This window comes from Budorcas taxicolor, chromosome 1, assembly GCF_023091745.1.
Source record: "Budorcas taxicolor isolate Tak-1 chromosome 1, Takin1.1, whole genome shotgun sequence".
Classification (NCBI taxonomy): Eukaryota; Metazoa; Chordata; class Mammalia; order Artiodactyla; family Bovidae; genus Budorcas; species Budorcas taxicolor.
The window spans coordinates 20,700,689-20,727,898 of record NC_068910.1 but is presented as its reverse complement, the minus strand read 5'-3'; the positions used below and the strand labels follow the sequence as shown (position 1 = coordinate 20,727,898).

The following is a 27,210-nucleotide window of genomic DNA, read 5'->3' as shown; positions in this document are numbered from 1 at the left end:
ACAAGACAATGAATGAGATCACTGAAGACCACTGGTCCACATGCTTATTATTAAAAGGGTAATTTCTTAACTTCCTGTGCCCTCAAGAGCCAAACTAAGCGACATCACTTTGGAACCACTCCATTAGCTAGTTTTAAAAAGAGAGAGAGTGAGAGAACTCAAGTTTTATTTCAGTCTTCCTTTGAAAGGTATTTGATTCCTAGCTGATTCTGGGCACAAACAATGGCTGACCATTACAAATCTGTGGGGCCACCTCATTACGAGTTCATACTGCAACCAAATCCCATTTTCCCTCTGCAAATTCAATTCACATCAATAGCTCCATATATCACTGGCTACTGCTGTTGGCTGCCTAATTTTGAAACATAAAATTTTTTTGGAAAGATTACTGCCAACACATAATAGGCAAACTGCAATTTCAATTCCCTACACATGTGCTTGAAGGAGCAGGGGGGCTAGGCAAGCTACAAAATGTAAATGAAGCCTGTTGTTATCAGCTGTTTATAAGTCCCATGACATCTTCCTCGCTTATTCCTCCAGTCACGTATGTCAGGGGTAGAAAAAAAAACACATCAAAAGTGCTGCCATTCAAGAAAGTCTTGTTATTATTCTGCTCAAGACTAGTTCTCTGGTCTCTTAATTTTCTGAGCTGTGTACACAAAATGCAACAAGATTAAGCAGTGGTGGCTATACACAGCCAATCTTCATTAGGCAGAATTCATTGTGAAGGAGGAACATAGTTGTGTAATGTTGTTTATTAGGATGTTTTCATCATCAACTTTTGATGAAACTACCATGTATAAGTTAATATTTAAGGGTGACATCTACTTTAATATAGGGAGACTTCCAAGAGGAGACAAAAGCAATCCACAGCCCCCAAGGCTGGTTACACAAACTCTGGCTGTCTCCAAGCCACACATACCTGGTTCATCACTCCCATCAACTTCCTTGCTGAATTCTTCCAGAAAACACTATTTCTTAACAATTCATCTTTATTTCACTGCACTACCCACGGGCACCGCACTGGGAGGTTAAGATGGAGTGTGTGTGTAAGTGTCTCAGTCGTGTCCAACTCTCTGTGACCCCGTGGACTGCAGCCCCCCAGGCTCCTCTGTCCATGGGATTCTCCAGCCAAGAATACTGGAGTGAGTTGACATTCCCTTCTCCAGGGGATCCTGCCAAACTAGGGACTGAACCCGGGTCACCTGCATTGGTTGAAGCCAACTTCTTTACCATCTGAGCCACCAGGAAAGCTGGTCCGTGGAAAATCCATACCCATTTTGACAGTGGGAAACAAAGGCAGGATAAGTTTTCTGCTTAGTGCCTCATTACTGACATTTTACACCAGATAATTCTTCCCTGTGGGAGGCCGGCCTGTACACTGCAGGACCTTTAGCAGCTCCTGAGCCTCAACCAAGCAAAAGACAGTATCACTACCTCCCACTTCTGACAACTGAAAACGTTTCCAGGCATTACCAAACGTCCCCTTGAAAAAGGTGGAGGTTGGGGGGAACAAAACTGTGAATGCCTGGTTACGCTGGGAACAAGAAATGAAAATCCACTACATACTCAAGCAATGTCTATCTATAAAACCTTTCTGGGACACTGAACAATGTCAAGTTTGCCTACCAAATAGAAGAAGCTTAAGCTAATTTTCATCAGTAAAGGTCAACGAGAGCCAGACATCCTGGAATGTGAAGTCAAGTGGGCCTTAGAAAGCATCTCTACAAACAAAGCTAGTGGAGGTGATAGAATTCCAGTTGAGCTATTTCAAATCCTGAAAGATGATGCTGTGAAAGTGCTGCATTCAATATGCCAGCAAATTTGGAAAACTCAGCAGTGGCCACAGGACTGGAAAAGGGCAGTTTTCAATCCAATCCCAAAGAAAGGAAATGCCAAAGAATGCTCAAACTGCCGCACAACTGCACTCATCTCACACGCTAGTAAAGTAATGCTCAAAACTCTCCAAGCCAGGCTTCAGCGTTATGTGAACCATGAACTTCCAGATGTTCAAGCTGGTTTTAGAAAAGGCAGACGAAACAGAGATCAAATTGCCAACATCCGCTGGATCATGGAAAAAGCAAGAGAGTTCCAGAAAAACATCTACTTTTGCTTTATTGACTATGCCAAAGCCTTTGACTGTGTGGATCACAATAAACTGTGGAAAATTCTGAAAGAGATGGGAATACCAGACCACCTGACCTGCCTCTTCAGAAACCTATATGCAGGTCAGGAAGCAACAGTTAGAACTGGACATGGAACAACAGACTGGTTCCAAATAGGAAAAGGAGTACGTCAAGGCTGTATATTTCACCCTGCTTATTTAACTTATATGCAGAGTACATCAGGAGAAACGCTGGGCTGGAAGAAGCACAAGCTGGAATCAAGATTGCCGGGAGAAATATCAATAACCTCAGATATGCAGATGACACCACCCTTATGGCAGAAAGTGAAGAGGAACTAAAAAGCCTCTTGATGAAAGTGAAAGTGGAGAGTGAAAAGGTTGGTTTAAAACTCAACATTCAGAAAACGAAGATCATGGCATCTGGTCCCATCACTTCATGGGAAATAGATGGGGAAACAGTGGAAACAGTGTCAGACTTTATTTCGGGAGGCTCCAAAATCACTGCAGATGATGATTGCAGCCATGAAATTAAAAGACGCTTACTCCTTGGAAGGAAAGTTATGACCAACCTAGACAGCACAGTCAAAAGCAGAGACATTACTTTGCCAACAAAGGTCTGTCTAGTCAAGGCTATGGTTTTTCCAATAGTCATGTATGGATGTGAGAGTTGGACTGTGAAGAAAGCTGAGCACTGAAGAATTGATGCTTTTGAACGGTGGTGTTGGAGAAGACTCTTGAGAGTCCCTTGGACTGCAAGGAGATCCAACAGTCCATTCGGAAGGAGATCAACCCTGGGATTTCTTTGGAAGGAATGATGCTAAAGCTGAAACTCCAGTACTTTGGCCACCTCATGCGAAGAGTTGACTCATTGGAAAAGACTCTGATGCTGGGAGGGATTGGGGGCAGGAGGAGAAGGGGACGACAGAGGATGAGATGGCTTGATGGCATCACCAACTCGATGGACGTGAGTTTGAGTGAACTCCGGGAGACGGTGATGGACAGGGAGGCCTGGCGTGCTGCAATTCATGGGGTCTCAAAGAGTCGGACACGACTGAGCAACTGAACTGAACTGAAAGGTCAACGAATAGTGAAAGATTCTCTTTATCTTAAAATTTAAAAAAAAAAAACTGCCACTTTATTACTGCACTGGATCAATAACTATCCAGAGAAGAACACTTGGAAAATATCTGTCACAGTTCTTCATATTCAACAACAGAAAATCCCCATAAAGTACAGTTTTATGGGCCAAAAATTTTTACTTAATCAATTCTCAAGAAAATCCCTCAGAAAAATTTTTTCAGAGTCAAACCCACTTAACAGAAGATGGATATACTGTGAGATTCAGTTTAACGGAAATGAAGAGTTTTGTAAAAGTGTTCCTTTTTTTCTCCCCAAACAACCACTGCTGAACTTCTACAAACCAATCCAAAAAAGGACAATTTTTATTTAACTGTTAAAGAAACCAGCTTCCAAAAGCTCAATTGCTATCTACAATTATAATCAAGCCTCATTTAGAATACCCCATCATGTTTTAGTCTTAATTAAAAACGGCAAATCCTTACAAGGGAATGCAATGTGAATTTACAATACCTATGTGAGCAACGCACACACACACACACACACCCCACACTAGATTCTAGGCTTGGGAGACTTAACTGTTTTACCAGTTTCCTAATGTATTAACTTCAGTATTAACTTTAACTTTCATATTTTAAATTAGAAAGGCATAAGGATTATGTTAAGACAATTTGCCAGAAATACAAATAGTTTTTCTAAGCCCGTCATCTTTCACACAGCACATGGCTGATCCTGCATTCCAGCCACTACTATCTTTACTCTGCATAAAAGGCATAATGTTTCAGTATAATATTTCCACTGATGGAAAACAGTTTTTCCACCACGCTAAATAATAAGATTTACCAAGCACCACTTGGCCTCTTTGTAAGCTTAGCATTTAGTTATAATAATGTGCCCCTGCATGTTTATAATTTGGTGTAATTTTTATATTACAACTCCTTAATATGGTCTCCAGTACAATCAACCTTCTCTCTACAGGACATTCATGCAGACACTATCTGAAAACCACCTCACAAACTCCAGCCGTCGGTCGAAGCCACTTAAAATGAGACAAATGAAAGAAGATACAGAATGGACAACCTCAGAAGAACACGTGCCAGGTTTTAACCCACAGAATTAAAGAGAAGTGCTCTCATATCTATCCAGTATGTGATGATTCTTTCTAAAAATCCAACTTCCAAAATTCGTTAACACTAGCTTCAGGTTTCCCTGCTGGAGCAGAGCCTCAGGCAAGGAAGGCAAGAGAGGGGTGAAAAGCTGTAATCGGTAAGCACGCCTCCCATTGTAAGCCTGTAAAATTAAGCCTCTCTCAGTTGGACAATTAGCTTTCTATAGCTAATCAGGAAGAAAGAAATGAAGGCCATCTGGTTCTTGGAAGAAGGTCTGTATCTGACTAACACTGTCTTCTTGAAAGTAAACTTCCTACAAACAACAGAGAAGGAGAGAGCAAGGAGAGGAATCCCCTTTTAAACGGCCTGCACACACTGATAAACCCACATGCAAATCAAGTCCCTGACTTTCATATCCAGAAGCAATACAAAAGTGATTAAATGCCGACGTCCTAATTGGACAGACCTCATTTGATTCCTAGCTCTCCCACTTATTCCTTTGGCGAACAATTTGACCTCTTCATGGTGGGCTGGATGGTTCACCCCTGCATCCAGGTTCTTTGCCAGTCTGTGCAGTTCCATTAACTTGGGGCTTGGACCTAAGACTTGCATTGAGGTAATTTAACTTCAAGAGTGAATTTAGTGTAAGAACATGGGGCTGTCGCTCAATACCAAAACAGGGATGCAGCTAGCCTCAGACACAAACGAGATCAGGCACTCAGTTCCTCTAGGAAGCCTCCAAAAGTCCTTCATCTCCATGTTCTCTCTTTGCATCAACTTTCTTTTTTGTCTGTCCAACCAATTTCTTGTCTTCCAGGGCCAAAGGCAAGAAGTCAGCTACCAGTAAACTCCTTTCTCAAACAGCCAACATCCTCCAATATTCAAATCTCCTTGGTTCAACACAGCAGCGAATCTCTGAGAATAGCAGCAGTGGGTTAGGAGCCCACCATCGATCAATCCAGTGTAGCCCAGCAGGAGACTCATCAAGAGCCACATAAACTTGGATACTCGATGTACAAGACAAAGGTCAGTCTAGAGTAGTGAAATGCAGCCCACATCCTCCATGTGCCAAGCTGAGTACCTCGGCACAGGGCTGCTCTCTGCCAGGAGATAGAGCTACCATTTTCTTTCCATAAAAGCACAATCTGTTCACAAGGGGTGCCCAAATATAGTGAAGGCGGCTTCTGGGTCTGCAGGATAGAGGGGAGTGAGCGAAAGGGGTAGGGTGAAGGACTTGGATGGGCTATTGGTATCTGAGAGTTAAAAAGGATGTTTGTGTGGAACAGTGGCCCAACAGAGGGAGCAAGTCACTGAATAACTAACAATATTCAAGTTAGTCTGAGTTTCTCACTGCCAGAGAAGGGGAGTTACAGAAAGGAGAAAACTAAATTGAACCATGTGGTGTCAAAATGGAATTGGAGGTAGTGAACTTGTGATTCCTAATACATAAAAACCCAGTAATACATAGATAGAAATGTGTGTGTGAATGGAAAAGACTACTGTGCATGCATGCTAAATTGCTTCAGTCATGTCTGACTCTTTGTGACCCTATGGACTGTAGCCCACAAGGCTCCTCTGTCCATGGGATTCTCCAGGCAAGAATACTGGAGTGGGTTGCCATGCCCTTCCTGACCCAAGGATCAAACCCGTATCTCTTATGTCTGATGCATTGGCAGGCAGGTTCTTTACCACTAGTGCTAAGGGGGAAGCCCCACATACACAGACTTATACAATCCCTATTTGTGTCCACTAAGAGGGTCTGGGAACTGTAACATCTCAGGAGCAATGAACTTCCATATAATGCCCAGTTCTTGGTTTCTCAATTTCATTCTCCTCTAAAAGGAATCAGAGCTCCATGGCTCCTCAACACCTTGGCCAAACAAAAGAAACCTAGAACTTCTTGTTCCAGAAAGTAAGGAAGCACTGAAATAATGATAGCAACACATGTCAAAAGGACACAGGAACTGGCTAGAAACAACACCCACTACCTAAATGTGGGGGGATTGTGAGCATCAGAATAAGGATAGTAACAGATTATAACCCATTAAGTGAAACAGAAATTCATGATTTCCAACTGCTGTATAAAAAAACAGTATGAAAGTTTAAAAAGAGAACGGCCTTCTAGTGGGGGAAAGAGACTTCTCTGGTGGTCCAGTGGCTGGGGCTTTGCCTTCCAATGCAGGAGGTATGGGTTCACTCTCTGGTCAGGAAACTCAGATCCCACAAGCCTCGAAGTGAAAGAACCAAAATGTAAAACATAAGCAATTCTGTAATAAATTTAATAAAGACTTTAAAGGCAGGGGGGAGTTAACTTTACAACAGAGAAGGCTGGAAGATGTTGTCTTTATCATCATCACCAGCAAAGGGACATAAGGAAATCACATGCCACCTGATTAAGATTGGATGAAAGGAACACAGCATTATTTCAGTGATATTTCTGCCCTGACACATAAACCAAATTTACTGGTGAAGAGTCCTCAGATAAACCCAAATTGATGGACAGTCTACAAAACTATTGGTTTGTTAACTTCAAAATAGTGATCACAAAAGTCCAAGAAAGCCTGAGGAATCTTCCAGAAATAAAGGATGCTGACACATGATCTCAAATGGCTCTGTTATTAATTGGGAGAATCTGGGCACATTTGAATGAGGCCCGATATTTAAATGACAATGCTGTATCAAAGTTAATTTCTCAGTTGTGATCGACATAGTGTGGCACTACAAGAGAGTATCCCTGTATCTAGGAAATATATACAAGTATTCAGAGATGACAGGGCATGAGGCTGGCAATAAATTCAAACTGGTTTGCAGGGGGTAAGTTTTATTCGTTGCAATTTCTTTTTTTTTAATTTTGTATTTATTTATTTTTGGCTATGCTGGGTCTTCATTGCTGCAAGGCCTTTTCTCTAGTTTTAGCGAGTGGGGGCTACGCTCTAGTTATGGAGAACAGGGGCTACGCTCTAGTTGTAGTCTGTGGGCTTCTCATTGCGGTGCCTTCCCTTGTTGCAGAGCAAAGGCTCTAGGCACTCAGGCTTCAGCAGTTGCAGCTTCTGGGCTTTGGAGAGCACAGGCTCAATAGCTGTAACTCACGGGCTAAGTTGCTGCACAGCACGTGGGATCTTCCTGGATCACAGGTTGAACCCGTGTCTCTTCACCACTGAACTACCAGGGAAGCCCTTTTTTTTTTTAATTATAGTATAATTAATTTTGGGGCTTCGCTGGTGGCTCAGACGGTAAAGCGTCTGCCTGCAATGTGGGAGACCTGGGTTCGATTCCTGGGATGGGAAGATCCCCTAGAGAAGGAAATGGCAACCCACTCCAGCACTCTTGCCTGGAAAATCCCATGGACAGAGGAGCCTGACAGGCTACAGTCCACGGGGTCGCAAAGAGTGGGACACAACTGAGCAACTTCACTTCACAATTAATTTACAGTATTGTGTTAGTTTCAAGTGTACAGCAAACTTATATACTTTTTCAGATTTTCCAACTGAAGTTACTATAACATATTGAATATCGTTCCCAGTGCTATACAGTAAATCCTCATTGTTTATCTATTTTATACAGAGTGTGTTATCTGCTAATCCTCTATGTCCCCCATGACTCCCTCTTCCCTTTGGTAACCGTAAGTTTGTTTTCTATGTCTATGAGGCCATTCATTTTGTAAGTAAATGCATTTGTATTCTTTTACAATTCCACATTTAAGTGCTATCACACAGTATTTGTCTTTGTCTGACTCATTCCACTCAGTATGATATTCTCTGGGTGCATCACGCTGCTACAAATGGCAAGATTTGATTCTTTTAATGGCTGAGTAATATTCCACTGTTTAGAGGTACCATTTCTTCTGTATCCATTCTTCTGTTGATGGACATTTAGGTTGCTTCCAAGTCTTAGTCGTCCGTGTGGCTATGAACACTGGGGTGTATGCGTCTTTCTGGATGAGAGTTTTTGTCTTTTACAGATACATGCCCAGGAATGGGATTGCTGGATTACACGGTAACTCTGTTTTTAGTTTTTAAAAGACCCTTTACATTGTTTTCCATAGTGCTTGCACCAATTTACTTTCCCACCAACAGTGTAGGAGAGTTCCCTTTTGTCCACCCTCTCTCCAGCATTTGTTGTTTCTAGACAGTAAATTCTATAAACAAATGTTTGTAGACATTCTGACCGCTGCTATGCATTTCTCTAATAACTAGTGATGTTGAGCATCTTTTCATCTGCCTCTTGACCACCTTTAATCCTTCTTTGGAGAAATGTCTACTGAGATCTTCTGTCCATTTTTTAACTAGAATTCTGTTTTTTATTTAATTGTTTATTTATTTTTGGCTATGCTGGGTCTTCACTGTTGCTCCCGCTTTCTCTGGTTACATGGAGCAAGGAGTGGAGGGCTACTCTCCATTGTGGTATGCAAGCTTCTCATTGCAGTGGTTTGCCTTGTTGCAGAGCAGACTCTAGAGCACGTGGGCTTCAGCAGTTGTGGCTTGGGAGTTCCAGAGTGTGGACTCAAAAATCATGACACACTGGCTTAGCTGCTCTGTGGCACATGGAATCATTCAGAACCAAGGAGCGAACCCATGTCCCCTGCACTGGCAGGCGGATTCTTACTCACTGCACCAACAGGCAAGTCTCTGCTTGCTTTTCCATATTGAGTTATGTAAGCTGTTTGTATATTTTGCAAATTAACCCCTTAACAGTTGCATTGTTTGCAAATATTTTCTCCCATCCCATAGGTTGTCTTTTCTTCTATGGTTGAAAAAAAAATTTTTTAACTGTAATGGGTAGACTGCAAGGTGGCTATGGAAGGCATGAGCACTTTCAGAAAGTGAATAGGGAAGGTCACTCAGAAAGGACACTTGTGCTGAGATATACATGAAAGGACCAAACACAAAAAAATCGTAGGGGTAGAGAAGACAATTATGACGCTGACTGTACAAGAAAATGGTATCATCATCTAACTCTTATGCAGTCTTACTGAGTGCAAAGCAATGGGCTAAGTGCTTTCCACATTTTAACTCATTTATTCCTCACAACAACCTTATGTAGAATTTTTATTAAGTATTTCAAGTAGAATTAGTGTTACACCCAACTTAAAGATGAGGAAGCTGTGACAAAGGTTTCAGTAACTCATCCAGGTTAGTTAGTAGCACAACCAGGATCTGAACCTATAAGTGTGGTTCCAAGGTCTATACTTAAGTATTACACCATGAAGGCAACCCCAGGCAACTTAACTGTCAGGATGCAGAGACAGGAAGGAGGCAGAACTTTAGGACCATCCTAGCCACAAAACTGGAAGAAGGGAGGAAGGGAGTGGATGAGGATGAGTACAAGATGATGTACGAGAAAGCAGGAACAAAGGTGAGAATCTGGGTTTATCATGTGTCACAGAAGATGCTTCTGAAGTAGGGCAACCACTTAGAAGGCTGTCTCCTAGGCAGGATGGTGGCCGAGACCAAGTCAATATCATAGCGAGATAGAGAGCTCTGGCCAGACTTATTTTTGAGGTAAAGCCAGTAGGACATGGATAATTGTTCTAGAAAGCCAGGTTATGAGTCCACCTTCTAAACAAAACTGTATATACCATCCTGGTTCCTTGGGTCAGAGTGCATACAGGTCACAGTATACTGCTGGTGCTTTTCTGACGATGATCATCTCCTAATTCTTAAAAGAAAAAAAAAAAAGAAAAAACAGGACAAAGAACCCACCCCACCTTTGTATTATGAGGCCTTCAGTGATCCAATAATGGCGCATGGTTTACCGAGACTACACCATGCTCAATCTATGCAACTATTTCCCCGATCATAAACAATGTCCACTTCATTATGATTTCACAGCTTTCTTCCTTACAAAGAGAATCTCTCTCCCACAGATTAAGTCATCTGTTCTGCCTGAATCTCATCAAAGATTATACCTGGCACTGTAATTGGGAGGGTTTTAAATAGATAATTTAACCTTGAAAAAATGTTCATTTGACTCAACACATCCTTCCAATCTAAGAAACACACAAATTCCCTTTCACCTCAGCATGTCTTCCTTAATTGTGACAGCACTGCCGAGAAATTCATTTTCAAAGAGCTGACTGAGCCACAAGGGAATATTAATACCTAAATATTGAAGCAATCCTGATGCACTGCTTTAAAGAGGGAAGTTGGATTTGCTAGATGAAAAGACTCCAAAATGCCTCTGGTTTAGGCCTTAAAATATATATATTTTTAGCATTTTTTTAATCTCTCTGCTTTAAGTCAAAAAGTAAAAGACACAGTCTACTTCTCTTAAAAACGGGGAGAGAGGAAAAAAAAAAAGTCCTTCGCTTTCTATTGCTGGTTAACTGCATTTGCTAGAATGCTGCTAGATTTTTTGAGTGTCCTAGTGTGAAGGGTGTGATTTTCTTCACTTTTGAATATGGAGGAATAAATGTTCTTTCAACTCTGACAGCCTAAGTCTATTCCACTCTGCAGTGCCGACCATGGCTATAGTAACAGCATTCCACATTCCAGATCTGAAATTATAACAGGGTAAGCGCAGACAGAGAGAAAAGGAGAGTGTGTGCAGGACAGCTGACCTGTTCTTTGTCATTCTCTGGTTCACAGCAAAGGCCGTTCCATCAAATGATTACAGATACAAAAGAAAAAGAAAAAAATTAATTCCAGGAACCAGAGAATTCAGAACAAGTAATAAGATCCCATTCCCCCCAAAGCTGATATCATCAAATTCTCTCACATCATTTACAACCTGGCAATCTATCTCTTTCCATTGATTATCCTGCTATTATGGGATATAACTGCTCACTGCCCATTCCAAGAATTCTAAAGTGTTGCACTGAGAATACACTAATGCACCTTTAATGTGGAGAAGACAGGAGGGGGAAAGAAAAAAAAAAAAAAAGGAACAAAACAGGCTGGAGAATGCATAAAGCTGAAGTTCCTTTCAAAAGCAGTGGAGAAGTTAACAACTTTTCAGGCAGGCAATCAAGCAATTCATCCCCAGCAGCTACCCAGGCTCATAGCACTAACTTTCCTAACTGCAAATAGGCCACATGTACCCTGAACCAGAAGCAGGCGGGCACCTCACTCTGGACCAAGGCCATCGGAGAAAATAGTGATCAAATTGCAGAATCACCATGAATGTTACTGAAAGATGCTTCAGATTCCAAGACGCTGGCCAGACAAGCTCTAAAGCCCTCATCACTGCATACGTTATAAAATGATTTATCAAAACTTTAATGTTAGAGTCTACAAACACTGATTCACTGTCTCCTTTCTCATAGTCTTCAAGCTAAGAATGGTTTTTATATTTTTTTAATGGTTAAGAAAGTCAAAAGAATAACATCTTGTAACACAGGAAAAGTTTACAGAATTCAAACTTCAGTGTTTGTAAATAACATCTCATTGGAACCCTGTCATGCCTGATCACTGACATATCTTCCCTGCTTACTTTCAAGCTAGAAAGGAAATGAGTGGATACAGTTGCGTTGCACTACCTAGAAAGTCAAAAACCTCTACCTGGCTCTTGACAGAGTTTATGGATGCCTGCCGTAATTCACCCACAGATTTGAGGAAAACAGCTTCAAACTAGAAAAATATGAAAGAAACACTGCTCTCTACCCACTAACTAGGCTCCCTTCTCAAAAGACTTAGCAAAATATGGCATAGTGTACATAAAACGACCAGAAAAGCTTTTAAGTTTGCTGATTTGGTAGCAAGACAGTGGTTTGAAATAAAGCGGCAGAAAAGATAAAATTTTTAAATGATAAGGAAACTTTCTGTCCCTTTCTGGCATTCAAGATGTCAAAGCAAGGACATGGTGAGTCCTCTGGTGCAAAATTCCCAATTTCCTTGGGGCTTTCCTGGTGGCTCAGATGGCAGGCATCTGCAAATTCGAGCCACGTAGAGATTTTTTACTTTCTGGCTGCGCATCACAACTGTACCTACTCATTCCTTTGTAGCTTGAAAGTAACCAAGGAAGATACGTCAGTGATCAGGCATGACGGTTCCAATGAGATGTTATTTACAGACACTGAAATTTTAACTATGTAAACCTGTCCTGTGTTACAAGATATTATTCTTTTGACTTTTTCCTAACCATTAAAAAAATATAATAATTCTTAGCTTGAAGACAGTGAGAAAGAAGACAGTGGACCAGTGTTTGTCATTGCAGGTAAAGAATTTCCTGCAATGTAGGAGACCTGGGTTTGACCTCTGGGTCAGGAAGATCTCCTGGAGAAGGGAATGGCTACCCACTCCAGTACTCTTGCCTGGAAAATCTCATGGACAGAGGAGCCTGGAGGGCTATCATCCATGGTGTCACAAAGAGTCGGACACAACTGAGCAACTAACACTTTTCTGTCTTCCGGCTGGGGCCATGATCAATTGTGCTGACAACACAGAAGCCAAAATCTGTGTATTATCTCTGTGAAGGGGATCAAGGGACGCTGAACAGACTTCCTGCTGCTGGTGTGGGTGACATGGTGATGGTCACGCTCAAGAAAGGCAAACCAGAGCTCAGAAAGAAGGTACATCCAGCAGTGGTAATGGGACAACAGAGGTCAGACTAGAGAAAAGACGGTGTGGTCCTTTATTCTGAAGATAACGCAGAGGTCGTAGTAAACAATAAAGGTGAGATGACTGGTTCTGCCATCACAGGACCAGCTGAAAAGGAATGGGCAGAGTTACAGCCCAGGATTGCCATCAAATGCCTGCAGCACTGAATGATTCTTCAGTGTATTTGGGGGAAAAAATTAAATAAAAATTATTTGCTCAAAAAAAAAAAATTAACAAGGAAGGCACTGCGCTAGTCTCTTTACATACAGGATTCCATTTGACGAGCACATCAGGTTCTGAGGACAGGTTATCCCCATTTTACAGATGAGGAGACTGAGCCCAGGAGAAGCTGTCTAATGTCCTCACAAGATCATGGCAGAATATGTGTCTTCAGACCTGGAACCCAGGTTTTGTCAGCTCTCAACCCCATACGTTTTAACTATTACACGGTGACTAAGATTTATGTTCAAAAACTCATACTGCTTTTGCCATCCAGAGAAAATGAATGAGAAAGTAAGAGAATAAGTAACATTTAAGTGAATAAAATGAGAGAATGAGCTACCTTTGAAAGGAACAGCCATTTAACAGACAAATGTTTGTTTTATTAAATGCTGCATGCTTTAGTGTTGAGCTCTTAAATAACAATCAGTTCCTGTACTTACATCACCCTGAGTACAGCCAAATCCATCCTAGGCAAACACAGTACATAATCTCTTTATCCATCTGCTATGAGGACTGCTGGCTGTGGACCAGCATCCCTGCCCTATGGGGACTCTTTCTCCCATGCCTGTTTCCCAGGGCAATTTTTTATATCCAGCGATAAATCACTCGTAATCTAAGAAAGAGCGACACTACATCTACCAAGTGATTCAGGTCTTTCAAAATCTCTTAACGAAACCTGATGATACAGCCAGTAGCAGCAGTCTTGCAGATTTTATTATCATTATTGTGATGATGGCTAGTACCAAATACACAGAGCACTGACAGTGTCCCAGGCACTGGTCCAAGCACTTTAAATGGGCTCATGTATTAAACTGTTAATCTGCACACCCCTACAAGGTCAGCACTATAATTGCTTTTATTTTACGGATCAGGAAACTGAGGCAAAAAGAAATTAAGCAATTTGCAAAGCTCCCACAGCCAGCAGGTGGCAGAACCGGGATTCAAAACCAGGTAGTACAGATGGGAGTGGACACCTCACTGCATTTCCACATCAGGTCAGAACAAAACATTTAAATGTGAAAATCCACGGCGCATAACCAGGCTTACCTATATTATTACAAGGAGAAGGACTATCTTTAGTTTTTAACTAATTAGAAATAGACTGTGAGAATAACCTACATAAACTGATAAAAATAACAAAAAACATTTTCTCTAAAACGCAGTGTTAGGGACTTTCCTGGTAATCTAGTGGCTAAGACTCCGAATTCCCAATGCAGGGAGCCCAGGTTTTGCATGCTGCAACAAAGACCTGGTGCAGCCAAATAAATGAATAAGTATTTTTTAAAATAAATAAATAAAATGCAATGTTATTTCTTATTTGAAAAAGGAACAAGAAACATCTGAACTGTTTTAGAGATGGTGGGGACGCTTCCAGCCAATTTTCCTTCACAGTAAAGATCAGATAGGGACCTCTTTCTGTTTTGCACTGTTCCAAGAGCCTAAAACTTTCTAGATTACATTAAACACAACTCAGTCATTCCTTGGGTATAGAGGCAGCAGTGGCTCAGACAGTAAAGAATCTGCCTGCAATTCAGGAGACCCGGGTTTGATGCTTGGGTCAGGAAGATCCCCTGGAGAAGGAAATGGCAACCCACTCCAGTATTCTTGCCTGAAGAACTCCATGGACAGAGGAGCCTGGAGGACTATAGTCCATGGGTTCGTAAAGAGTGAGGCTCTTTCCATCATGAAGGCTTATAAACCTCAAGAATAATTGTCATAAATGGAAAAGGTCATAGTTTCATTATATTAATCTATATGAAACCCTCTACAGAGGCCAAAGACCTCAGTAACGTGTTCAGGCTGAATCTGACCACATGGCCAACATACAGTGTTGCTCCCCACTTCTCACTCTGAACCTCCTTCCCCCTTGGTGGGTGTAACTGACAAAGCCCCCCTTCCCCATAGAGTTCATCCTTCTCAACAAAAGAATGCAGTATCATTTCGGTAACACTAGACAGAGCCAGGCAACCAATAACAAGGGATCACGGTAAAGGTATAAGACATTCTTTTAGCATCTAACCCTCCATCACTGACAGCGCAGCCCAGCATCATGGAAGATGGTGGGGGTGCTTAGAGCCCTACTTTATCACCATCAGTTCACTGGGTCTACAAATGGACTAAGGCCCTCTCCCTGGTCAACTTCTCAGCCTGACCAGCACTGATTTAACAATGAAGAATTTATTATGTCACATAAAGTCCACTGGAAGGGCAGGCCTCAGGTAGATTCAGCAGCTCAAAGACATCAGCAAGAATCCAGCTTCTTTCTTCCCTTCCTTTCCAGGTTGGCCCTCTTCAAATGTGACTTCATCAAGGGGAATAATGTCTGCCTCTAGGCTAATATATATGGATATGAGAGCTGGACATCCTGCGGTTCACGGGGTCACAAAGAATCAGACATGACTGAGTGACTGAACTGACTGACTGACTGAGAGCTGGACCATAAAGAAAGCTGAGCACCAAAGAATTGATGCTTTGGAACTGTGGTGTTGGAGAAGACTCTTGAGAGTCCCTGGGACTGCAAAGAGATCAAACCAGTCCATCTTAAAGGAAATCAGTCCTGAATATTCATTGGAAGGACTGATGCTGAAACTGACACTCCAATACTTTGGCCACCTGATGCAAAGAACTGACTCACTGGAAAAGACCCTGATGCAGGCAAAGATTAAAGGTAGGAGAAGAATGGGACGACAGAGGATGAGATGGCTGAACGGCATCACCAACTCAATGGACATGAGTTTGAGCAAGCTCTGGGAGTTGGTGATGGACAGGGAAGCCTGGTGTGCTGCAGTCCATGGGGTTGCAAAGAGTTGGACACAACTGAGCGACTGAACTGACAGGCTGACTCACGGGGAATTTAATTCTAAGGAGAAGCATGAGAGAGAAGTTCCTAATCAAAAATGTCCAGCTACATTCTCAGACCCCCTGAAAACAAAGTCATGTAAGATTTGAAGAGTTTGTGGAGCTGCCCTTTCATAGCAAAGAAAAGTCCTATAAAACAAGCATGTCAGTGTGCTTCACTCTGTACAGCCTCAGATTTGGTGCAACGTTTGATCCATCTGGCTAGAATTTGGCCCCAGGCATTTCAGCTTTAATGAATCCCAAAGAACATAGCTTGAGCCGACTTCTGAATTCATGTGGCATTTTCTCAGGACAGTGTTTATAAGTCTTTAAAGGAGGCCCATGTCAAGTAGATGGAGGATTTACACAAAAATAAAAACCTACCAGGGACTGCCCATTACTCAAAGCTTGTATTTCACACGCAGCTGTCCAAACCATTTCTGTTTCCCTGGCAAAGGTGCTAAGGAAGGAGGGATAAGAAATTCCACGCCCAGACCCCTGAAATTTTATCAGGGGCATTCACTCAGGATATGTCTGTCACTCCAGGGTCCAAAGAAGAACTTTCACTTGTTCAATGCTCCTTCTCTCTTCCACTGGTGAAGACCCATCTTTTCTAAGGGAAACCCATTCCAACAGGCTAAGGTAGGGGCGTTACCTTTTACCTCAGTCACAGTGGTGAGGACATTATCTGAGCCTGTCCAGTTATTAGTCCAGCCAAATGTGACCCAGGTCTTGATAATTAAGAGTAAGACATGGTATCTAGGCTCAGGAAGATTTCTTCTCTGTAAAAATATGGAGGAGAAGATTCAAAAAGACACATGTATCCATTGTTCACTGCAGCACTATTTACAATAGCTAGAACATAGAAGCAACACAGATGGCCATCAACAGACAAATGGATAAAGAAGCTGCAGTATATATACACAATGGATTATTACTCAGCCATAAAAAGGAACACCTTTCAGTCAGTTCTAATGAGGTGGATGAACCTAGAACCTATTATACAGAGAGAAGTAAGTCAGAAAAAGAAAGGTAAATATAGTATTCTAACATATACAGAATCTAGAAAAACGGTGCTAAAGAATTCCCTTACAGGGCAGCAGTGAAGAAACAAACAAAGAGAATAGACTGACGGACATGCGGCGAGGGGAGGAGAGGGTGAGACGCATGGAAAGAGTACCATGGAAACTTACGTTCAGTTCAGTTCAGTCGCTCAGTCATATCCGACTCTTTGCGACCCTATGAACTGCAGCACGCCAGGCCTCCCTGTCCATCACCATCTCCAGGAATTCACTCAAACTCACGTCCATCGAGTTGGTGATGCCATCCAGCCATCTCATCCTCGGTCGTCCCCTTCTCCTCCTGCCCCCAATCCCTCCCAGCATCAGAGTCTTTTCCAATGAGTCAACTCTTCACATGAGGTGGCCAAAGTACTGGAGTTTCAGCTTCAGCATCATTCCTTCCAAACACCCAGGACTGATCTCCTTCAGAATGGACTGGTTGGATCTCCTTGCAGTCCAAGGGTCTCTCAAAAGTCTTCTCCAACACCACAGTTCAAAAGCATCAATTCTTCAGCGCTCAGCTTTCTTCACAGTCCAACTCTCACATCCATACATGACTACTTACCATATGTAAAATAAACAGCCCAAGGGAATTCGCTGTATGGCTCAGGAAACTCAAACAGGGGCTCTGTATCAACCTAGAGGGGTGGGATGGGGAGAGAGATGGGAGGGAAGTTCAAAAGGGAGAGGATATATGTATACCTATGGCTGATTCATGTTGAGTTTGACAGAAAACAAAATTCTATAAAGCAATTATCCTTCAATAAAAAAAATTAATTAATTTAAAAAACAGAGAGAGAGGAGATCTCCCTGTGGTCCAGTAGTTAAGACTCCATGCTTCTAATGCAGGGGGCAGTGGCTTGGGAACTAGGATCTCACATGACAAGCAGCATGGACAAAATTTTGTTGTCGTTGTTAGAAAAAATAAAAGCAATATGGAGCACTATGTCAACAAAGTCTGTGGATTTTGGGGGATTGAAGGTGGCCATTTATCAACATCAAAAGAACTGCCCCAAAAGGGTAGTTTAAAAAGGAAAAGAGAGACCTGATACATGGGTGGAGGACTTGAACCCAACCTTGCCTGAACCTGGTATACCCTTACAGTATGGCATCAATACGTTCTTCTATCCACTGGAGCTACTTCGTGTCAGTTTCTTTCCTTTCCAGCTGAAATGTCAATAGAGTGTTCCCCTGTAGCATGTGCTGATGACCATCGTGTAAATATTCCCACCACAGCTCATTTCACCCTGCTCACGTGGCAGCATTAAATGTGAAGAGGAAAGAGACCTACAGCAGCACATCATCAGACAGCATCTCTACCTACAGATACACCAGGCAGCAGCTCAAGAGCACAGACAACAGTAAAACGCATTCAAACACTTAGGGGGCTTCGCGCGCGGTTCAGTGGTAAAGAATTCGCCTGCCAATGAGGGAGGCTCAGGTTCGATCCCTGATCCGGGCAGATCCCGCGTGCCACAGGAAAACTCAGCCCTTGCACCACAACTACTGAGCCTGTGCTCTAGAGCCCAGCAGCCTCAACGACTGAAGCCCTAGTGTTCTAGAGCCTGCGCTCCACAACAAGAGAAGACACGGCAATGAGAAGCCCACGCACCGCAGCTAGAGCAGCCCCTGCCCTCCACAGCTAGAGGAAAAACCCTCACAGCAACCCAACCCGGCCAAAAATAAAAAATATAAATAAATACAATTTTAAACTGAAATAATGAATTGAGCAGTATTTTTTACTTCGTAAATATGATTTGGCTGTAAATTTTACATAATGTTTTGCTTTATAAGACTGTGTTTAATAACGAGCTCACAAAGTTCCCGAGACCTTCAGCACCAGTTCTGCCCAAGTTGCAGAAGCAGCTTCCCGACGCCAGGCCAAGGAGGAACAGAGCAGAAGGGAAGCACACAAAGCATCAATCCTCCGCCCGCACAGGCCTCAGCCACTCCTGGCCCTTGGAAGTTCGGTCTTCTAATTCAAGCCCTTCTGCAGAAGAGTAGTCACACTTGCTGTTGGATGGTAATACACAGTGCTCGCTTAATTAAGCAGGTTTTAGTGCCGCTAAAACCCAGGGCCTATCTTCTCCCTGATCCCATAAAGCATTCATGGCAGTTTGGGTTTTAACCAATACAGGAGTAATTCGAAATCAATTTCCCCTCTCCTTGATGAACAATGGACTATTTAGTGTGACCCACAGAGAAAATCAGAAGCCTGTGTATGTGAGGCAGCCGCCGCGAGCCCCAGCCAAGCATGCTCCAGGATTCTACCACACAGCTGCATGCCTGACTGAAGCCACCATGAGGAAGCCGGTCTTCCCCTGCTCTGAACACCATGATCCATCACCAAAGCAGCTACGAGCTACGCGCTCTGATGAGTGAGCAAGATGGATACAGCTTCAGCCCCTCTGGCACACACAGGCTGGCAAAAGGCGAGGGGGGCCTGAAACAGAGGCCTAAGAATGTCCCATTAACACAGTCACAGAGGGACATGGGTTCAATGAGCCTGGTGCATCTTGCACCCCTGGCTGGAATCCCACCATTGTTGCCAAGGCCCTTGATCTTGGACAGCATGCAGGCATGCTTAGGCGCTCAGTCGTATCCGACTTTCTTTGACCCCACAGACAGTAGCCTGCCAAGCTCCTCTGTCCATGGGATTCTCCATGGAGAATACTGAGAGTGGGTTGCCATTTCCTTTTCCAGGCAATCTTCCTGACCCAGGGATCAAACCTGAGTCTCCCACATTGCAGGCAGATTGTTTACCATTAAGCCACCAGGGAAACTCCTGGACAGCTTGAGCCTCAGCTTAATCATTACAGTATCTACCCTCACGGGGCTACTGTGGGACACAAACAGGATTATGCAGGCAAGTGAGCTGCCTGCCCTATTTGCAAAATAAGTTCCAATGCTAATGGCAGACTTGAAAACACTCGACCTTAAGACTATTTTTTGCACCCCCAATCAAAAAAACACCCATCATGATCAAACTTTCACTTAATTAGCATGGATTACCAGATAGGGTAGTGAGGTTACATTCAAAAGTCAGTGTACAAGGTTTCAACAAGAGTCAGAAGTATCCTTGTCAATTTCCTTGAAATCACCCAAAAAGTGCACAGCATGTTTTCATGTTATAATATTGTACACATACTGCATAACACCAACATTTGTCCCCCCTACTGAGCATGAATAAATCAAAGTCTTCATGCAAACTATTATGCTTTTCGATACCCAGAAAAAAAACAGATGGGAAGATTCTAGAGAGTTCCTGCTCATCTACAGGGTTTACTGAATTCTATTCCATTATGAAGTCTGTACTAGCTTCATATGCATGAATATATTTGTTTGCTATAGTAAGGAACACAGGTTATGTCAAACCTGTTTTTTTTTCCTAGAAAAAAACATGAAATACAGTGTATGCTTACTCATTTTCAATCTGTAGATGGCTTGACTGAAACCACTCTGACTTGTAATTTTAAAGACATAAAACCAGCCATGTTACCACTTGAACTGCGTTCCCCAAACTCATACATTCCAACCCCAGGACCGAATTCCCCAGCACCTCAGAATATGGGCTCAGCTAGCAACAGAGTCATCACAGAAGTAATTAAAGATGAAGTCATTGCGCTACCCTGGTGATCCAGTGGTTAAGAAACTCACCTTGCAATGCAGGGGACACCAGGTCAATCCCTGGTCCAGGAAGACCTCACATGCCGGAGCAACCAAGTCCATGACACAAAGTCCCAGCACAACCAAAAATAATTAAAGATAAAGAAATTAATTTTTTTTAAATATGAAGTCATGAGGTGGACCCTAATCCAATACAATTATCACCCTTATAAAAAAGGGGAACTGTCCACACAGGGAGACCACTATGCGAACACGAAGGGAGGTCAGGGTGATGCTCCTACAAGCCAAGGAATGTCAGACTGCCAGCAAACCACCAGAAGGTAGGAGAGAGGCAGGAACTAGATTCTTCTCACAGCCCTCAAAATGAGCCAATGCCGTCCACCCTTTGATCTTGGACTTCGAGCCAATGAGACAATACATTTCTACTGTGTAAGCCATCCATACTGTTTACTACAGCCCAAGCAAACGAATACGACAACCGAACCGACATTTTCTCCCATGGTCCCACGACAGGCCATTGCACCCAAGCTCTTGGGCCCTGGTCTTATGACTCTGAGCACAGTTACCAATTTAACTGATTCACGAGTTACTGAGTGTGTCTGACAACTCCAGTCTATCATCCACTGATAAACCTTAAAGTCAGGGACAGGAAGGGGGCAGCACACGATGAGCAACCCATATCCTGGCTCACAGGTAAGAGAAAGGAGTCTCCGAGGGGACAGACAGAGACGCGAGCTGCACTGCCCCCTCACGCAAGGAAAGCCGTTCTCAATTTCTCTACTTTGCTGGCCCGCTCCTTTTCTTCCCGTGGTGAATAAAAACACCCGAGGGGAAATGAAAACCCATTCATCAACATTCCTGGCCAGACAGTGAGCCACGTAATGGCTTTATCGATTCCTTGTTTTGCTCTACATTACGTGTTACATTGGCTCAAGAAGTCCATACAAGAAGAATCAAGATGGTGTTGGTAAAAAGGCATTATTTCATTTTAAGCTTGTTACCACTGAGACCAGTCAACCTTGAACAGAAGTAGCCTAGTTTCAAAACAAGCATGTGCAAAATTTCTATTCACTGCATGCCAGTGGTCCTTCCCATAGCCAATGTCCCTTGGTTCCAAAGGCCTATCTTAGTTGGTGAAGAAAAACAAACGATGGCAATAACTGTGCCCGTTAAGTGGATTTCCCATGCTAGAATAATGTTTTATGTTTTATATTCCAAGATAATGGTTCCAAAGGCTTTAAGGGGATAAGTTTCATATTAGGAGAATGACTCTAATTACTAACACAAAGCACTCTGTCTATGCATTTTGACATAAATATCACTATAAGGCTAAAATAAAACAATTAAATGGCTCACAAATTTATCAAAGACATACAGGATCTTCAATGCCCTTGCAAATGTGTCCATTTTAATACTTTTAAATAAACATGCTATAAGCAAACAACACATAGGCTGTTAAAACAAGTTTTCTAAATTCAAGACAATGACCTAATACCAGATTTGACATGGTGAAAAGAGTAAATCAAACCTTTTAACAAATGAACTTGGCTGCTTTAGACAAGGTAGGCAGTTGGCAATAACATACCACTAAAAGACCAGGGAAAAAGTGAAAACTGACATTAAATGTTCTATACCATTTACATCAATCACTTATATAGTTACTAAAAGTTGAGTTAAATGGCATAAAACCCTTGAGAAAATTATTCAATTCTGAAAAACAGCTGAGACTCTGAAATTGTATGTGTTCAATTATCATTTTTGTTCATCATCCTTTCTATCTGTCAAAGAGGAAATAATCAGGAATAGCAACTAAGAGTTGTGAGGTTCAAACCCACCTCTACCACTCACTCACTAATCTGAATGAGTCTCGGACACCTCAGACCTCACTATCCTCGTCAAAAAAAAAGGGGGGGAGGGGGAAGGGCTGGCCTATATCAAAAACAAATACTGGGACTTGCCTGGTGGTAGATGAGAATCCACCTGCCAATGTAGGGGACACAGGTTCGATCCCTGGTCTGGGAAGATTTCATATGCCATGAGGAACTAAGCCTGCATATCACAACAAAAGAGTAGCCCCCGCGCACCACAACTAGAAAAAGGAAAGCCCATGCAGTCAAAAAGAAAGAAAAAAAAAAAAAAAAGTACCTATTGTAAACTCTAAGAGGGCAAGGGTCTCATGAGCAGCCTCCCAAATAAGCCAAATAAATGAGGCATTTTATGTGTTTCATATTCTGTGCTTTAACAAGAACAGTAAGATTTGAAGGAAGTATTCTATGCTTTAAAAAAAAGTTTGAAACCCACTGGTAAGTTTGGTTTTTTTCAAAAGTAACTTGTAGAAATGAATGTGTATATTGTTTCACAATCACACAAGTAATGTGAACTTCAAGATTCCACTTATTTTTAAGCTAAATGTGGTATCCAGTGTCTTCACATACAGAGATAAAACAAAGCTGAAATTAATTTTAGGGGAATTCAAGAAAGGAGAGACCAGAGATGAATTTTTGCCTTAACCCAAGCATTTCACACTAACTTTTGAAGAAAACTTTGTCTTGAGATGTTTCTTGGCCAGAGTTACTGAAAATTGTTCTAAAAATCATACCTTTTGCCATACCTGCTGATACTCAATTCGGATGAAGAGTGTTCAGATTTGTTTTCAAAACGAATCGTCCACCTGCCTAGGTTTTGCCTTGAAGGTGCATAAATTAAAAGAAAAGATGCTTTCTTTTAAAAAATATTTTAATTTTCAGATTGTGCTAAAGAATATAATGGTACTAAATAAATTTTCTAACCTTTACCTTGAGGCGAATATTAACTAGACTTCTTATTCATTATATAAGCCAGCTACCCAAACCTATAAAACTGATACAAGACTAAAACTCAGATCTAATCCTATACAGAAATCCACCAAGAGCTACAGAGCTGGTATGTGTATATAAATGGGGCTCTGCCTTCTACTGAATAGCTTATGAATATGATATTACTTCATTTAGTAGAAGGGTCAAGATCTAGGGCCAAACTACAAAGTTATAAATGAAATTCTCTTACATGCTCCCTCAAGTAGCAATAAGAAATATCCATTTACCAAAGGTTCTGGTCCCCTTCCTGGACCTGCAACATTGTTGACCTAGCATGGAGAACACCCAGACTTTAAGGCCACACTCCCAATTGTAAGGAAAGACATGACAGTTTCCATGGTTTTACTCAGTTAATTTCTTTGAGCAGTAACAGTATATAATCAGACTGTTCTCCCTATAGGCAAAAGGTAAGAAAACAATGAATAAAATTCTTCACATGTTAATGACTGTGCTGATCCCAACGTCCACCGTAACACAGATGGCAAAGCACGTTCAGGCTACAAAGGAAACACCCGACGCCTTGCTCAGTTCTGTCCAGGGAGGTGGGAAGTTACCACTGTGCTCTGCACTCAGGCACACAGAGCATGTCCAGATGGAAACCAAAATCTGCAGACTATCATCTGTGTGTTTGAACTAAATGACAAACATCTGCAAACTGACAGACTTTCTCACTTTTCATCTGGATTAAGGAAAACGTCCATTTTCCCACAACAGATTAAAAATGATTTAACAACGACAAAAAAAAATTTAATTAACTGTAACCATTCCCTGTCCATGTCAGACCTTAGCTATGCTTGGATCAGGCCAATTTTGTTGTAACATCGTGTTTCTTCCTGTAAGCTATTTCCCCAAACACACTGTGCAGATTTCTCTGTCATGCTTTATTGATAAAGAGTCGGGCTTGAAAGCAGGGCTGCCAGATTATTACCATAGTATAAATTACAGGCATGCAAAGCGCTGATGGATGTTGGCTGTGCTCTCGTGACAAACCAAATGGTGGATTTGAGGCTTAAACTGCTACACCAAGGACCTAGCACAAAGTAGATACTTAACAAATATTTGCCAAACTGAGGAACACTCCACCTGACAAATATGAAACATCATCCACTCCTGGGTGTGCTTTAACAGAAATAATTGATTCGGATGAGGGAGGTGGTGAATGAAGAAGGGTGCTCAGGCAGCCCTCGGAAGCAGCTCTGGCCCTTGAAATAAGCAGCATTTGCAATTGCTGCCCCTTCCCTTCTGCCTGGACTCCCCATGTCTGACCGCTACCATTAGGGCCTGAGCTGCTTTACTTGAGCCAACAGCACATCAGCTAACCCAGTAAATTCATACTTGGTCTGCTCAGAATGGAGGAGATGCTCTCGCCACTAACAGCCCACAGCTGCACCCCACACCAGTAGAGATGCAGGGCTGCGCACTGTAATCCCCGCCTTCCCCCCCCTCTCCCGGATGAGCATTTTCACCCTCTCTTTGTGTTTAAATCCATTTTGGTCCACAGCATTCTGATTAGTCGGCGCTGGGCAGAGAATAGGCTCCCGAAGACTTGTTGATCCAAATATTCAGGTTGGAGACTCAGTAGAGAATCAGGGCTGCCTGGTACACAGTTTAGATTCCAATTTCGAAACCTTTTTTTTTTTTAAGTAATTCTATCAATACTCATTTTATTACATGCCACAGTGAACACCCTGAGATGCATTCTATTTTTTAAACTCAGCTGTCTATCCGCTGCTGAAGCTCTAAGTCATTAAGGGAAAAAGAGAGACTTCGTTTGCTGTGATAATACACAGATCTGTGTATCTTTCCAACTGCCTTCCAGGTTGAAAGAAATGAGGTCTTGATGAGTACCAGCTAGCTATTAATTAGATTTAGTAGCAACAAAATATTACTTTTCCAGCACTTTAAGAACTGAGAACAGCTACCAAGCTCAGCAGAATTTTTCTGTCTTTTCATTTCCCTGATCCCCTTTTTCCAATTTATCTCATTAAAAATGCTTCCATCTGAAAGGAAATGAAGAGAGCAAGAACAAGAACTGAAGAGTAAACGCAAGTGATTAAATAAATGCAAGTGACTATTATAAAGACCTCACTCATCTATCCCCAATTTTCAAAATCCCATTTCATTTTGTTTAGCTAAGAAAGACAACTGTATATATATATACAGTTACACAGTTACACAACTTACCTTTAAGGAGTAGACTTTTAAGTCTGAAGCAGTGATTGCAACCTATGCCACTACAGCTCTTTTTTTAACAGTTAGGACCACCTTTTGTCCTTTTTTGGTAATTTAATTATTTTTATCTAGTCGACAAAGGTAATGCTGATTCCTGGGCTGGAGGAACGTATTGCTGTTGTTTGGTCATTGAGTTGTGTCTGACTCATTTGTGACCTCACGGACTGTGGCCACACACTGTCAGGCTTCTCTGTCCATGAAATTCCCCAAGCAAGATTACTGCTGTGGGTTGCCATTTCCTCCTCTAGGGAACATTCTCAACCCAGGGATTGAACCTACGTTTCCTGTATTGGTAGATGAGTTCTTTACCATTGGGCCACCTTGGAAAGTGAAGGAAAGTACAGGGCTTCCTAAAAGTAGTTCAGCCCAGTTGGGCCTTTCCTGGCACACACACATAGTTTTAGGATCTCAACAGTGTCTGTCCTGATGGGGGACAGAGGTGCCTATGGTTATGTGGGGAAATGCTGCAGAGAAGGAACATACAGATGGGGGCCAGGTGGCCCCGTCTTCTCCAAACTTTCCATGTGCTAAGGAATCACTTGGGCAGTTAGTTGTGCTAAGAACAGATCCAGAGTGGAGGCTGAGACTGTTAAGAATCTGCATTTCTAGCAAGTTCCTGGGTGATGTTGATGCTGCTGGTCAAACACCACCACTTTGGCTCTTAAGATTTGGAACTGTCTAGAATAACTATCCTATATTGGTTCTGCCTGCCCAGCATCTACTGTGGGACTACAGCGAACCAATCAGACTTCAAGAAGATCTAAGAGCGTGGTTTCTTTTCCTCCACCACCCCCTGCAGCTTTATTGGGGTGTACCAACAAAGAGAAGGCGATTTTCAAAGACAACCTGTGTACCCAGTTCACAAGAGGGGACAGATCCATCTCCTTTCCCCCAAGAGGGGTGTTTCTTACAATGACTAAGAAAATAATTTAAAATCATTTTGGTTAGGTATAAGCGTCACATTAAAAAAAAAAAAAAAAGAAAAAAAAAACTGGTATGCTGCAGAAACCACTGGCTTTACCACAGTTTAAGCTGCAGAGAGAGAGAAGATTCAGTCATGTTTTGTTTTGTTTTTTCTCTCCAGTGCCTCTAACAGAGAACTCCAAGCAGTTTCTCTGCCTCTTTTGAGCTCATTGTGGTGAGTCAGACAGTAAAGAATCCACCTGCAATGAAGGAGCCTGGGTTCAATCTGGGTCAGGAAGATTCCCTTGAGAAGGGACTGGCTACCCACTCCAGTATTCTTGCCTGGAGAATCCCATGGACAGAGAAGTCTGGCAGGCTACAGTCCATGGGGTCGCAAACAGTCAGATAGAACTAAGGGACTAACACTTTCATTATTTTTTTTAAAACTTCGCATATGCTCCTTTAGTTACAAGTCTTAGTTACCCTTTCTAACCTCAGCACCAAGCTCAGTAACTTGGACTGAGCATAGAATTAACAGTTAGCACTTAGTAAATGTTAGGCAACTGCGCGTGGCCCTTCACATCCATTATCTTCTGGAATCTCACCCTCGAGGAATAATTCTCA

At 42.3% G+C, this 27,210-nt stretch overlaps 1 protein-coding gene and 1 pseudogene across 2 annotated transcripts in view; one reads left to right on the top strand and one right to left on the bottom strand.

The window, feature by feature from the left end:
* Positions 1-27,210, bottom strand: part of PTPRG (protein tyrosine phosphatase receptor type G) — a 768,800-nt gene that overhangs the window by 709,006 nt on the left and 32,584 nt on the right. The window lies entirely within an intron of this gene.
* LOC128055799 (60S ribosomal protein L23-like) lies at positions 12,093-13,082 on the top strand (annotated as a pseudogene).